Source organism: Neovison vison, chromosome 10, assembly GCF_020171115.1.
Source record: "Neovison vison isolate M4711 chromosome 10, ASM_NN_V1, whole genome shotgun sequence".
Classification (NCBI taxonomy): Eukaryota; Metazoa; Chordata; class Mammalia; order Carnivora; family Mustelidae; genus Neogale; species Neogale vison.
This window is the reverse complement of record NC_058100.1, coordinates 48,925,549-48,941,818: the sequence shown is the minus strand read 5'-3', so window position 1 is coordinate 48,941,818 and position 16,270 is coordinate 48,925,549. Positions and strand designations below refer to the sequence as shown.

Sequence of the window (16,270 nt, the reverse complement as noted above, 5' to 3'; positions counted from 1 at the left end):
GCACTTCCTTACTTTCTGGCACTGAAAGATTGTTTCAAGTTTATCTTGTGTATTTCCTGCCCCAATTGTAGAATCAGTCATTTGTCCAAAGAACTTACTCTAGCTTTTAATAACACTTATCACTACTTGACATTTTATTATATATTTTTGTGTATATTTGCTTTTTATTCCTCCCTCCCCATCTCTACTGTACGTTTCACACGGACAGGAGCTTGCTTTATTCAATGTGGTATTCTAGCCATGGAACATGCTTAACCTATGACATGTGCTCAATTTTGTTGAATCAGTTTCTGGACCATGGGACCAGTGATCTTTTTGCGACTCTGACCTTTAATTTTCCCCCACCCCCTACCCCAGGAGCTGGGAATATGAAACATTTACTTGTTTGGATGTTCATAGTTATTTTTCCTAAAATTTTTCTCATCTTTATGATCCTGGTGACTCCTTACTTGTTGATCAAAAGTAAGTCTAGATAAACACGTCTTTTATTGCCTTCTCAATTTTGTGTGCAAGAAAAGAATTTAGAGAAGTTCTGTTTTCAAAAAAAAAAATGAGACTTGTGATTTTTCATCATGGCCATATTTTCCTTTTCTTTTTTTATCAGACAAACTGGACTTCATTTTTTATGTTATTTTTAAAATTTAAATTTAATTAACTAAAATATAATGTATTATTGGTTTTAGAGGTAGTAGTCAGTGATTCATCAGCCTTATGTAATGCCCAGTGTTCATTACATCACATGTCCTCCTTAATGTCCACCCCCCCAGCTCCCCCCAGCAACCCTCAGTTTGTTTCCTGTGATTAAGAGTCTCTTATGGTTTGTCTCCCTCTCTGATTTCATCTTGTTTTATTTTTCCTCTCCTCCTCTATGATCCTGTTTGTTCCTTGAATTCCTTGTCCGTATTTTCTATGTTGTGTTAAGATGCACCATCCTTACCTAACCTTACCTATTTGTGAACAATAAAAAGATGAGAGATTCTTAGCTGCCTTTAAATATAGTTTCCTCTCACTTGGGGAGAGTATTACCATTAAGGAATTTTCATATTCAGAGAAGCTGGGTCTAAAAATTGCATTTGTGGGATGCCTGGGTGGCTCAGTGGGTTGGGCCTCTGCCTTCGGCTCAGGTCATGATCTCAGGGTCCTGGGATCAAGCCCCAAGTCTCTGCTGAGCAGAGAGCCTGATTCCCCCTTGCCCTATGCCTGCCTCTATGTCTATTTGTGATTTCTCTCTCTCTCTCTGTCAAATAAATAAATTTTAAAAATATTTTAAAAAATAAATATTGCATTTTTACTGTCTGTGAACAATGGGTAAATTGGTCCTGGGCCTCACTGGGTCCATTTCTCTCAATGTATTGTTCTAATAATCAGCACCACAGCTCAGAGTAGTTTCTGGAATGCCTCTGCTGGGATGAATATATTTTCATGTTCTTAATTTTTAAAAAAACACACTTGTTTACGGCTTTATAAATTTCATTCTTAGAGGGAAAGAAACTAAATCAGTTTGGTTTTTATTTGTATTTATTGTTAGACTGACTCACTGATTTTTTTGGTAGACAAGTAGCCTCCCTAGAAAGTTCCACATGCCTGGTCTAAGAAATAAGACCACAAAAGGTATTTTAATGTAGTAGCTAAGAGCTCAGGTTCCAGGTCAGACAATTCTGAGCTTACTCTGACTCTTGGCTATGTATCAGTTTTCTGCATGGGGTAACTAGTCTTGGCTTCCTTATCTGTAGAAGGGGATCATAAAAGCATCTATCCTCTTGTATTTTGCAGAGAATAAAAGAGAGTATGTACGTAAAAGGCTTAGCACAGTGCCTGAATCATAATCTTTAACAAATAATAGTTCTTGCCATGTTTCACAGATTCTGAGTCACACCCCGAAATTGAGTCTTACAATGATAATTTATGGATTTTTTAAAAATTAAGGACATGTGAGCTTCAAATCAATGCTGTATTGGATTTGGTAAAATAGGTGTTAATGCTTGCTAGAGTATACCCTAGTCAGTCACTTTAGCAAACACAAATTTACACATAACAGTTTATGAATTAATCCCTAATGTTTTGTTTGAATAACCTGAATATGTCCAGAAGATGTTTATTTGTATTAGCAACTATGTCAGTGTGCCTATGAAGTAATAATGAATGTTTTCTTTAAAAAGTGTTCAATATGTCTCCTCTTTATTAATTCCTTCCAAAAATGCAAGTTGATAACATTTTTCACACCTGTAAAAATGATCTCTTTCTTAGGCAGTCAGTGGCAGTCAAATATTATCTGAGTCTACTGAAGGTGGCATAATGGTCTTCGGCTGCAGCAAGAGAGATTGTGGAGATGAAGCAGAACTGGGTGGAAGTGTAGACAAAGCTACTCGCGGTGGCTTCCCCTTGTCCCCTGCTCTGAGCTGACCTGACCCTAATGAAGAGTCCTTGGCGACTCCTTGCAGTGTCTGTTGGAGGAATACTGCTAAGGATTTATCCATCTCACTGCTCAGGGTCCCTCTTCTCGCTTAATTATTTAGCAGGTTTTCACTGAGGCTCCTTCTAAGTTCTGGATTCTATTCTAGAAGGTACAAACCAGGTCCTTGTGCTCACAGACCCTAAATAATGAAAAAAATACACAATAAGCAAATTATCAAACAGATGAAAAATTTTCATGTAGTGAGTAGTGTTTTTTTGTTTTTGTTTTTGTTTGTTTGTTTGTTTTTGTTTTTGTTTTTTTCAAAGGGTGAAGCAATACTACCTTGGAGATAGGAGGCAGAGAGACAGCTTTCAACTGGGCAGTCAGAAGCAGCTTCTGTCTGGAATGATATGCTGAGCTGAGGCCCAGATGACAAGAATGAGTTGAACATGCAACAATTTGAGCAAAGGGCATTCTGGGAAACACACATTGCACAAAGGTCTTGAGTCAGGAATGACCCTGGTGTGTTCAAGGAGCAAAGTGGAAACCAGTGTGCTAGTTGCTGAGACTGAAAGTCTGGGAAGGACTTATGCATCAGGGTTTCTAGGTGGAGGGAGAAGCTGCTAGAGCTTAGAAACACACTTGGGCTGCTCAGACGTATTCATCTTATGGACCCCGTGACCTGGATATCTGAACTCATTTAAATCCCTTTCTTATCCACTGCTCAAAAGCTTAGGGCCAGATCTGTGACCTTTGGTAAGTGTCTAGGAGCCTGTGTTTTGTATTAACTACATTCCCAGTGCCATCTTGCACCCAACCCCGTGTGTCCTTTTTCTTTCTCTTTAGCACTTCTTTATTATACCTAGTTCTGGTTTATGTTATCTTTCAGGTAAGTCACTTCAAATCCACTTGTGGATGAAGGTGGGTGTGCAGTACATACATTCATAAACACGAGTCGGGGGATGGGATTAGTGATGTCCCCTTCATGGGGTCTTCAGAGCAGCATAGATTTTTCTTATCCAGCTGAACTCAGAGGCTGCCTCCTGTCTATGACTTCTGGCATCTTGGGTTTTCACATGTGGGTGTGTGTTTGCAGTATTTATGTTCTGTAAAGTCACGAACACTGAACTGAGGAATATGAAACCGTTGCTCTAGGGGAGATACAAGGTGAGGTTATAGGAACCTCTGGTCACAACTTCTTTTTATCAACCAATCAATACATACCTCTGTTTTATGTGAGTTTCCATTTAAAAATGCCTCATTTGGTATATATTATTATTATTATTATTATTATTTTAAAAATTTTATTTACTTATTTGACAGAGAGAGAGAGATCACAAGTAGGCAGAGAGGCAGGCGGGGGGTTGGGGTGGGGGAAGCAGGCCCCATGCTGAGCAGAGAGCCTGATGTGTGGCTCGATCCGAGAACCCTGAGATCATGACCTGAGTCGAAGGCAGATGCTTAACCCACTGAGCCACCCAGGTGCCCCTTATTCAGTATATATTATTGATTTGTTAACGTGGAGTTCATGGCTAACAGCCCTAGAAGTCTTGCTGAGTAAAGCTTATCTAACACATGTATTTTCTTGGTGCAGCATAGCATAGCCTTCCTGTGCTGAAGAATACAGACAGCACTTCAGCATTATGCTTGGAGACCCTTTAAACAATGAAATCATTCACAAAAAGCACAAAAACGTGAAAATGTGGCAGTAAGTAGATGTAAGAGTTGAAACACGAAGGCAGAGTATTGGTTCGTTCAACCTCAGCTGGCAGCATGTATGTCCAGAGACTCCCGTTTTCCTCCATTCTGCATGAGTTTGCGAATGTCTGGAACAGTGCTGCTGCTGGTATTGATTTTTGGATTACAAATACATTTTAGCAAGCAGGCAATTCTGCAAATACAGAACCCATGAATAATGATGGACTGTATAGTAAAAAAAAAACCAAACTTGCTACTTTCAATGTAGACCAGGGTAATCCCAGTATTGTGATGCATGTTAGCAAGTCTAAGAGCTCTTTATTCAAATCCTGGTATGGAGATTATTTTCACCGCTTGGAATAAGGAGTCTATGCTACTGGGAACATTTGGCAGTTGACTTAGAAAACCTGTTTCTCAATGGTTTTTCCTAAGGAAGTTAAGGAACCAGAAGGTATGATCCAAGTGGTCTGTTGGGTAAAAAATTCCTTGAAGTACTGTGGTCAAGGGGAGAGTAAAAAATTCCAGCCTCTTACATAAAGAGGCTCTTACTCTCCTGAGATCTGGACCTCCTAGGCAGCTGGCCTCAAGATGGTTGACCAGAGGGAACAGAGGGGCAGGAAGCAAGAACGAGGCTTTTCGGATTGTTTCCACATCTTGATCTTCCCGTGGACCACGTTTGTGGTTTTTACCACCTTCCTAGGTATTGGTCTCAGTCCTTCAATCATTCTTGCTCCCCTCCCTCAGCCCCACTGACAGCTAAGTTCTACCTGTTATTTCCCTTGAATCTGGGTCCTGTTTTCCATGAACACAAACACCGCCTTACTCCATGCTTCATTACTGTTCTCCAAGCCTGTTGGCATCTGTGCTTAAAGTTGTTCTCCACCTCTAGCCTCAACATCTGGCTTCTCCACAACTGGCAGCAGAAACGCTGACCTGTCATGAGAAAGGCGTTCTGGGGGACACGTGGCCCAGGCAGCAGCAGCAACAGCAGCAGGAAGTACAGGAAATCTCATGAGACAGTCTGTTCTTGAACGCTTGCCAGCCTTCGTCTACTGTCTCATGAGGGAAAGAGAAGCATCCAAGTTCCAGGAGACGTCACTGGAACAGAGTCCCAATTCTCAGCTGTTTGCGGTTCACCCGTAACGGACAAAAGGACCACAGGACACAACTGTGAGGCACAAGCCACACCTCTCTGCCGTGGTGCTGTGTGTTGAGATACTTTTTACTCTAATGGCTCCGCGCACCCAGAGAGCCCAAGAGTTAATATTGGCGGCGAAAGGCATCCGGCCAGGCTTTCTCTGCTCGCGCTGCAATGTGCTGGCTCATGCTAAGATGTTGCTGTAGAAGCCTGGGGAGGTCACATGAGAGGGGAGGGCTAGTGGTCTGTTTTCGTGAGGCAACAAGGGAGCTTCTAGTTCTAAGGGGAAAAGGGAAAAGTCTGGGTCCTAGACCGGAGCTGACTTCTCTGGAAGGTCCAGGGTGGGGCTCCATGGCAGCTCGTGTGCGCTTTGATAGTTTAGTGAACTAACATGCACGATGTGAGCTCTGGGATGAAGACGTTGGCTCCAAGTGAGCAGCCTTCCAAAAGTTTCATCACTTAGAGAGGAAGGGAGGAAAGAAGAAGGAAGGAAGAAGGAAGGAAGGAAGAGAGTGATGGAGGGAGGGAGGGAGGGAAGAAAGAGAGAAAGAAAGAGAAAGAAACTTTTTCTGTCCCATCTTTGGCAAGTGTTGTTTCCTGATGCAGTGAGCCCCGTTCTTAGAAATGGCTGGGCTTCGCTGCCAGGGTTTGCTGAAAGCACCATGTCAAAGCCAACACAGAAAGACTGGCCCCAGGCCCAATGTTCTGACCTACCTAAATCGACCCAGGCACATGTCCAATGACAGCACCCTGCCTTGTTTTCAGCCGCCTCTGGTCCTCTGGTCCACACCTTGAGAGCTGAGAATTCTGGGATGCTCTGGTTCTGTCTGACGTGGCATCAAAAACACTGGGCCAGGCACATGCCCTCCCTTAGAAAAGGCATCTAATGAACCCCGTGGATGACTTCTTCAAGCTAGACTGGCGGCTCGGTCTAATTTGGAGGAACAATGAGAAACAGACTAAAATAAGGCCAGACACCAGATACGGGCCCCGGACCGCCATCACTCGTGGGAGCCTGGGATTCCAAAAAAGCCTCTGCCACTTCTCTTGCCTGATGGGGACCTCCTCCCTAGCTGAGAACGTGAAGAGTGGTGGGTATTTCCAGAAGTTTGGTGGGTGACAGCTTGGAATGGGACCTGCCTGTCAGAAGACTGGGACTGGGGCTCCAACATCGTGGTCCGTTGAGGTTCACCATCTGACTTGCCTCCTGGTGTGCTAATAAGGTCCTCCGGAGGCAGGTAGCAGGGTTGAGAGCATTCCTGGGCTGCTGACGATTTGCATGGAAGGTATTGAATAATTGAATTAGAAAATGCAATTGCAGGTATGTATGCCCCAAACAGTTTTGTCTTTCTAAAGGACGCTCAGGTATTACTTTAAATGGATTTCCTCCTCCTCCTCCCTAAAGCCTACAGCTACCTTGGTGATTTGACCCACCCTCCCCACTCTTTCTCAGCCAACAATCCAATTCTAATGGTGAGAATTTCTGGAAGAGATGACTAATGCAGATAAGAACATTAAAGATGTATTTAAACAAACAAACAAACAAACCAAAAACCATTTCCGAAGCCTGGGAGTGCCTTGGTTAAGAGGGCTGCTCAGATTCTGCTGGGCAGGGGTCGGAGATGCAGGGTTTTTGTCACTGCGGCTCCTGTGCAGATGCTAAATCTGTACTCTCTCCGCTGCCATCACCACTGAAAACAACAACAACGAAAACACCCCAGAAATCTCGCCGCGCAGATCGCTTTCAGGCTGAACAGACAGATGTCTTCTAATTAGCATCTGTTAACCCTAGGGCTATTATTAAAAGTTGCTTTTTTTTGTTTGTTTTATGGCAAAAGTGTCTTATAAGTAATATCATAATCATAAAGATGTCCAAATAAAGTAAACATTTCAAGTCCCTGCCCATGGCCAATATATTTCTGAATAACAACCAGAGTAGCAGTATTTCCCCCTCAGTAATGTTGGCATCGTACAGTTCTCCCACCTGCCTTGTTTTATCTGATCCTTTGGCGTGGGTGAGGTAAACCGGCCCGATGTTACTGTCCTCACTTTACAGCGTGGAGGGGTGGCAGACGTGGAGGCGCGTCTCCCTAACCCCCACTGAGGAAGGGACCGGGTGAGGGATGTGTGGTAGGTCAGCAGGCAGCCTCGTATCAGCTCCTGTAGATTACCTCAGTGGCCAAGAGCTGTCTCCCCCAAGTCATGCCCTTCTCAAGGGAAACTACTGAGTCCCGAGGAGGGATAGGAAGGCCCAGCATTTCCGCCCACCGCAGGATCACCATGATGGGCAACACTCACTCCAGAGCGCCTCCCCAGGGGAGCCCAGGCTCCGTCACATCTGCATCACCGTGGAAACAGAACGCCTGAGTGTGTGACACCAAATCATCATGAGTCCATAACCGTTCACCTTGAGCTGGTCCCTGACACATGCACCAAGTAATAAGCTCAGGTGGGGCCAGTAATGATTCTTTAGAGAATCAAACGGGTCCATCCGGGACTGAGCAAAGTGGGAATAGAGGGCACAGACAGGCTGCAGAGCAGAGAGCTCGGACCCCTGTGGCACCTCCCACCCTTGGGTCAGGAGCCCTCCCTCAGCTCACATTCCTGGTCATGTGGATGGTTCTCCACAGCCCGCCGAAGGAGGGTCAAGAAGCACAAGCGTGCTTTAAAGAGGGATTGGCATGGAGTTTGTGGGCACGTGCGTGTTGGTGACAGCTGCACTACGGTCTCATGCAGGCCCAGCACTGAAGAAGAAGGGCCGAGAGAAAACTCTGCTGATGAGCAGAGCTTGGAGCCGTGCACAAGGCCATCCACATGGTCTGAGAAGAGAAGGGGTCTGAGGTTAGGATACATATGGGCTCACCGACTGGGGTCTAATTTTCACAGGGGTGATCTCTGATGTTTACCTAGCCTGAGGAGTGAGGGAGATTTTATTCTCCTTCCCTTGGGGGAGGCTCCTTTTAAAAAAAAAAAAAAGATTTTATTTATTTATTTGAGAGAAGAATGAGCAGCAGAAGGAAAGGGAGAAGCAGTGTCCTCGCTGAGCAGGGAACCTGATGCCTGGCTGGATCCCAGGATGCTGGGATCATGATCTGAGCCAAAGGCAGACGCTTAACCAGCTGAGCCACCCAGGCGTCCCTTTACCTCAGGACTGACCTGGCTTCTCTCTGGGGTCCCTCCCTCAGCTCAGAGGGTCCCTCATTTGTTTAGGAGGCCATTGTGTCCTTTGGGGAAGTTGACGGTTCAGGATGCCAGAGAGTACATGGCATGCATAGAGAATATATCAAAACCTAATAGCTTTTGAAACTTTATCCCCAGCTCTGGGTTATGGCCCCTCCTGGCACAGACTTCTGAGAAACCTGAACAAGGCCATGTGATTTTTCTGTACCGGACTTAGCTACTAATAATACAGATCTAAAGTAAATATACATAAGCATATGTGGAAAGTACACTGAAATTCACTTTATAGCAACGTAGTCTAGTTTGGGGCAGGGGAGAGAAGGAGAGTCCTCGACTCCCTACTTAATTGGTGGCTAAGTTAAGCATTCCAGTTCACAGAATTTATTGATACTGTAGTTTATCTGCAATCAGGTAGGGGAGAATGAAAAACTGCTCAAGAAACTTAAGCAACAAGGGTCACTTCTTTATCATGAAAAGAAAGACTGGCCTAAAGAAACCTTGCCACTTTTGCTTCTGATTCTGTAGCTACCTCAAAATCCTCAAGGCCTCAGGAAAACCGAGTCAAAAATGGCGGAGAGGCCCAGAGGGTAATGCTCTTGTTGCCAAAAATCCTTACAAAATTAAACTGGTACAGCCACAGGCAAGAATAATGATGACAATCGTAGTAATCCCATTTAAAATAATCAAGTAAAATTGTTTTCCGTGGTTTTAAACCTTTCCTTTTGATAAAAAATACTTGGGGAGTACTAAAAAATGTGTAAACACCTGGGCTCTGTTTTCTGAGACTGATATCAGTAGTTCTGGGGAGGGAGCAGCATCTGCCTTTGTAAAAGAGCTCCCAGGAGGTCTCATGCATAGCTTTGGTAGGGAACCACTGAACTAGACCTTGACTTAGTACCTGGTAATTGCTATCCCCACAGAAGAACACGCACTTGGCAGGAGGGAGCCTAAAGAAACCTAAAGCCATCATCAAAAAGAGCTCTACAGAAATCAGTAAACCAAAGCCTATTTTTAGTGATAACCCATGAGTCTCTATATTCAACAAAGATCCTGTGAGCCTTTCAAAACACCATATTATAAAAAAAAAAAAAAAATCTACATTTCAGGTATTCATACCAAATTAATCATTAGTAATTAGACTATAAAATGCAAGGTTATTATTTTACAATGTTTCTGATTTGAGTTCCATAAATGGAAGGGAGGGAAAATTCCCTATTGGGTGTGCTAATTATTATTTAAAAAAAAAATCTCCTGTGCTGTTGCAACTGTCCCAGAGGATTCCTAAGACAACCCAGGCTGCCTATGGACAGAATGCAATAGTGGCAGCTCAGTATGGGGAGAAGCATTAGCCCGGAAGCCAGGCGATTTGGACCTTTGCCCTGTTTCTGACACCAAGTTAGTGAGCTAGTTAACGGAGATCATTTTGCATCTATAAAATGGAGATAATAATGATTATTTAAATAGCTGGAAAGGTAGTTGTGAGGCTAACTCAGATAAAAGCACTTTATAAAGAGTTGAGCATTTATATATTGTATCATTGTTACTCACTATGAGTTTTGTTATTCCTTTATCATCCATTCACGTGCAACTGGACCCAGTTGAGTCTTAGTCTTGTGCAAAAAACCAATTTGGGAAATTACTCTTTTTTATTATAATCTCCATTCGTAAAGTCTTTATTTTTATTTTGATTATCATCCTACCTCAGTAGCAAACACAAAAACAAAGAACCAAAAGGAGTGTCAACTAGGTGTCCCCAGGAAAATGGCCCTTAAAGACAAAATTATTGTAAAGGGTCCTTCTCACCTACATGATCCAACAGTACTTTTTTGGACTCCCTTCAAGGCCCAAGGCAAAGCCAGTGACTTTGGGACACACGATCTCAACAGCAGAACTGTCCTCAGAGGGCTGTTGTTAGCAGGTGACAAGATAGTGAATATGACTCTGTGAACTGTGACGCACCAGGCACGTGTGGTGATGATGATGTTAGTGGTCGCCATAGAGACAACAGTGTTAATGACCATGATACAGACCAACCAACGAGCCTTGAATACATAGGTAAGAATATGAACCAGTGGTCCCCACTCGAGTAGGAGATGCTCTGAAGGAGACAGGGCAGTGTCTGGAAAAGGAGTGTAAGTTATGAAGTGTGAAACCAAGGACTGATTGGTGAGGGAGCCTTAGGGTTCTAGGCCTCTACCCTAACCATTTCAAATCTGGGAAATGCCAAACAACCTGCAGGTAATCTTCATTGGCTTTTCTTCCTCACATGCCCCTTCCTAGATAGTTCACTTGAAGCTTTATCATGCATGTCTCTTGTTCATCTCAGTCCCTTTTCCCACACAACCTCAGTGGGTTCCACTCTCTGGACCGTAGGATTGGGGTCAACGCTGGTCAAGAGTTGGAGTGCAGAATGGAAGGAGCATGGCGGTGAGGAAGGCCTACCTACTTGCACCCAGGGATAGCTCATAAATTACGTGTTCTTACAGTCCCCTGACTGCTTACCTTCTAATGGCTCAGCTCTCTCAAGATGGCTACATAGAGGTCTCTCCTTTGATGGGGAAGGCAGGCATAGGAAAGCATTAGCAAACTACCCCAGGTTCTCAGAGCAGGTAGCTATAATTTCATTTTGGTTCGAAGATAAAAAAAGACGTCATAGAGGAAGAGCAGTGAGGGCACGCCGAAAAAAATTCAATAAAAAACCAAACAACTATGAGAGATGCATGAACCTTCCAAAGATGTTCACTTCCCCCCTGCCCCAGATTGAAGAAGAAAAGTATCATAATCCTGTCACAATATTTGTTCCCCATCTTTTGGGTCTTTCATTCTGGCATTTGAGAACTTCTTCCTCTAATGGGACTTTTTCGAACCGAGAGCCATCGGCCCATTCCTAATTGATACATCTTGGATCAAAACAACCACATAGAGGACAAACTCTCAGTTCTTCTGGATTGGGGTGGGAGGTCAGAGGTCAAAGACCGTCGATCCCTCTCCCCAGCCATGAGCTGTCTCACTGGGTTAGCACAGAGCTGCGAATGGCCATGAAGTCCTGTCCGCTGAGACATGTCAGCCTTGTGGCACTTGGCCAGGGACATAACTGTGCTGGGCCTGCTGGTGACGGCCCCTCTCTGTTAAGGACATGAGATGATTATATGGATGCTTACAACTTACAGTGGGGAATAACACCCCACCTACCTTCATCACAGTCCTTGAAACTCAGTCCTCTAATGACAGGCTTTATCAAAGCATTTTTTGCTTTTTAATCTCCAGAAATTTTCCCCAACTCTATTGAGTTTCGTCTCTCTGGCTCCATCTTGCCCTGTGAGTTCTAGCACTTGGTGTCTGGGACTTCTCTTAGAGCAAACTTTCTCATGAGAGTTTTGGGGTGAAGGAGTAGACATTCTTCATATTGACTCTTTTTATAGGAAGATTAGGCAAGAGTCCAAGAATGTAAATAGACAAGCCCAAGAGAATGTTTTGTGTGTGAGCAGATCCCGGAGTGTTTCCGGCTGCACTGGGTGCAGGGATGGAGCTCAACCAGAAGCCCGGTGAAGGCTTACTCTCTTCATATCTCCCTAGGCTCACTGCAGAATGAAGCGATGGCTCCAAAGAGTCTCTCCCACAGGGTCCGGAAGGCCTCTTGCGGTAGACTGCTCTGGCTCTGTGGCTCCAGGCCTTCCTAGGAGGCCATGATGGGGAGTGGCACCAGAAATAAGTCAAAGACAAGCTTTCCTTTTCTTACCCGCACTTGTGAAGGCAAACTGAGAAGTGAGGTGAGGGGAAAGGGCTCGTGGGTGGGGTCAGGAAAGTTGAGGGAAAGAGAGAGAATATAAAAGGTATGTAGAGGTCTTTGGGCCCATTCACGAGAATGCTGCCAGGTGCAGAGAGGGTGTCTGCATGACCCTGCAATGGGCTGAGGTGGCCCATTTGTTTATTCTGCATCAGAATTTCTAAATCCACACAGTAAGACTTTTGTTGTGCATATTTTTAAAGACATTTTATTTATTTATTTGAGTGAGAGAGTGAGAAGCACAAGCAGGGGGAGGGGCAAAGGGAGAGGAGAAGCAGATTCCCCACTAAGCAGGGAGAGCCTGATGAGGGCCTCTATCCCAGGACCCTGGGATCACAACTTGAGCTGAAGGCGAACGCTTAACTGATTGAGCCACCCAGGCACCTCTGGGTATATTTTTTAATGTATGTGTGTTTTTAAGTTAAAAGTGTGCGTGTACTTTTTTAAAATTAAGTTTTAAATTAGCCAGCAAAGTAATATGCACCTTTGCCAGGTCAGAAGATACCTCCTGAGTGTCCTAGGGGACTACATTTAGCAGGTTTTAGCAATACTGCAATAAAGGTGAATAACTGAAAATGAGTGTTATGACCTATAGAAAGTTGGGTTCTCTTGTGAGTTTCTGGAACATTCCACAATAAAAAACCCCTGGGGCCCTAGCTTCCTAAAAGCCAGTAGATAAAGGAGTTGGGGTGTTTCCCTTTGGATAGACTAAGGGGTGACCAGATTTCATGAAGAAATATAAAACAAAATATTAAAAACTTTACCTTCCATTTGCTTAGGACAAATTAAAGGTACATAAGCTGAAAACAGAAGCAGAGAGAATTTCATTTAAAAACAACAACAGCAACAACAACAAAAACACAACAACTCACTGACGCAAAAAAAAAAAAAAAAAAAAAAAAAAAAATTGTGTCCTCTTGCCCTGGTAGCTGGATCTAGCCTCTGTGGGTCAACTAGTGTTGAACAGGAGAAGCATCTGAGCACAAAGGCATGGTAGGTAGTTAGGCACTTAGGTAAATAGGCTGAATGGTAGTTAGGTAAATAGACTGAATGCCGTGAGAACCAGCCAATGTTCTGCTTCCATGAAGCTACCCTTCATAGTGGTCTGAGCACAGTGTTCTGGACACATCAAGCACGGTCGTGTTTTCCGAGCAGGCTGTCCAGAGGCCCACACTCTCCTCTCCCCACCATCGGCCAACAATGCCACCTTTGCCCCTGTGCCTGTGGGACTTACACCAAGTCCTCCCAGCCCTTCCTGCGGGGGCATCACGGCTTTAGCCGGTAGTATGCCCCATCGATGCCACCCGGGTCCTCCAAACGAGGCCCTTCCTGGTGAGTTGGGCACAACGGCACCAGGCTGGTGGAGTCCAAGTAAAGAAGCCGTGTGAGCTGCAGCCTGGGGAGAAGTGTTGTGTGGTGGGGACCCTCTTCAAGGCCATGCTGCTTCAGGCACCCATCCTCTGGGAGACCAGCAAAGAGCACAGCCTGCTCCTCCAGCCCCCTCGGAGCAAATAGAGCCACCCAGAGGATGAGCTGGTCTTGGAAGATGCATTGCAGTGCATCAGAATGGAAGCCACCTTGATGGGTGCAAGCTGGTCCCAGGGACAGTCCTGGCTGTGCTTGGCTTTGTGAGAGACAGGGGGAGGTTTCTGGTGGAAGACCTCTTGCTTTGCAGAGCTCGCTCTTCAGAAGACTGCATCCCATCCTAACACAGGTTTGTGCTGCTGGTGTCGGGCTCGGGCCTGAGGGGACATGGAGGCGAGAGCGTGGTGACAGGGCAGCTGGGGGATGAGGGCAACAGTGCAGTGCTGCCCTCATGTCCTGGGTCATCCTTGTTGGGGCCCTCCTGAGCCACAACCCCCCAGAGCAGAGATTCCACTAATAAGGCATGTACTTAACCAAGCAAACCCAGGCAGCCAGCATGGAGGCGGTCAAAATGCTGCAGCTGAGCACCTTGGTACCCACGGACCTGATGCCAGGCAAATCTGACCCAACAAAATACACATTTCCCCAGCAACCCCTGCACACCCAGCATGTTCCCATTGGCCATTCCCTACTCTGCCCTCCAGCTGGTCCCCAATCCTTACCAAGCCGATGGAGTCAGATTGGAGTCAGATTCCTAACGACATCAGGACAGAACGGGAGTGACATTTTCCAGTGCAGCGCACGGAGGATCACTGGGAGATCCTAGAGTGGACCCTGTCTAGGGGTCACATCAGTCCCACAGCTGCTGACACGAGGCTGTTACCCCTTCTACAAAACCGACCCTTTCAGCTTTCTGGAATGCCTTCATGGCTCCTTTTGTGGGAACAAGCCCCCCCCCCCCACCGCCCCGCCAGCTTCCCTGACCCTCTTTGGCTGTAAAAATCTTTGGAGGCCCAGAGGACTAGAGGGTGCTGCTGGTGGCCGACCCAGACTTCAGCCCCAGCCCCGCGCAGACCGCCTGCTTCGTAATTCTGCAGAGCCCGACCTGCCAGCCCATCAGCTTCTCAGGCTTCCCGGCAGAGAGGAAGGACCTGGGGGGGGGGGGGCAGGGTTTGGGCCCTTGACTCACAGAGACCCCGGGCCATCTGTTCCCTGCAATGTTGGCTCTGCAGCAGCATTTGCTTTACAATAAAAAAAAAAAGGGGGGTGGGTGCGCGGCAGGCGTGGCGCCAGTCGGGTGGCAGCTGAGGCGGAGGAGGCCGAGGAGGAGGCAGAAGGCCAACAGCCAGGTCGGACAGCCCAGGGACCCACGCCCCAGTGGAATGCAGATGCCGCAAGGCACCCCACCGCCACCGCACATGCCCTGCACACGGTGCAGGGGGAGCTCATTCCCGAGAAGAAGGGCCTCTTCCTGAAGCAGGTGTAATACGAAGCTTCAAGGCCTCCGGGTACAGACCGTACAAGGACTTCGCGGTTTTCCGAGACGCTGCCGCAGAGGCTCCCCTACCGCGGGGTGCCGGCCCTTCCACCCAGTCCGCGGTGAGCGCAGCTCCTGCAGACCATCTATAACAGCTTCCACAAGCTTCCTAATCTGGCGGAGCAGGTTGCTTCGAGCGCCCTCGACAGTCGCTGACCTTCTCCTGTTCGGGAAGGAGCTGATTGCTTTGGGGTCCGAAAGACCCCGCTCCCCTCCTGGGCCACTCTGAACAGCAGCGCACGGGGGCCCTTCAGGCGGCGCTGAGAGGCCTGTCACAGGACCTGCGCTGCTTGCTCCAGGGCTGCCCAGCAGGACAAACAGGAAGAGGGTGAGAGGGTGAAAAATGGAAGCTCTTGGATTTGCTCCTGTCCTCTGAAGACCAGGACAGCCTGCTGCAGACGCCGGTGATGAGCTGTGAGCCGAGCAGAGCAGGAGAGTGTCCAGAGGATGCGTACAGGGCCTCGTCTCCCTGTACTGCCTGCACCAGGAGACCAGCTGGTCCACGCCTCCCTGCCCCTCACTCCCACAGTCTCCTGCCTTTGTCACCTCTCAGATCCAAGGGCACAAGGAGATGAACAAGATGGGGAAGGACTTGAAGCCCAAGCTTAGCCGCCTCTTCATTGGACCCAACTCCTGCTTCTCCCTCTCCCACTCCCCGGGCTGTGTTCCCTCTCTCGCTGTGTCCCTCTGTCAAATAAATAAATAAAATCTTAAAAAAGCACAACAAACCAAAAGCGGCTTCCCAAGGTGTCCTCCTACACAGAACCCCTGGCTCCCCACAAGTTCCATTTGACTCAAGGCATCTGAGATCTTCCTCAAAGTCATGGACACCAAGAAGACACTTCCTGCCCAGAGACAGCAGAAGCCCTTAACACCCTCCACATATGTGAAGAATGTCAGGAGCCCATCATGCCTCCTCGGCTGGGACTGGGGAAAAGTGGGTCTGTCCCCAAATATGCTGTTTCACTGCTGTGAAACCGGGAAAATAGTGTAACATCTCTGGGCCCCATTTCATCACCTGCATCATGAGGGACTTCGACGGGGTAATCTCTTAGCTCCTTCCCAACCCTGCTTGTGTCATTTCATCGGAACCTGCGCTTTCCCTGGGATGAGGTGACTGTGGGCCCCCACGGTGACATCCACAGGAGTCAATGCCGTTTCACTGGCTCC

General features: G+C 46.7%; 1 pseudogene; it reads left to right on the top strand.

Annotated features, from left to right (window-relative positions):
* Positions 1-11,934: 11,934 nt before the first annotated feature.
* On the top strand, positions 11,935-15,049 carry LOC122917974 (annotated as a pseudogene).
* The last annotated feature ends 1,221 nt before the right edge of the window (positions 15,050-16,270 follow it).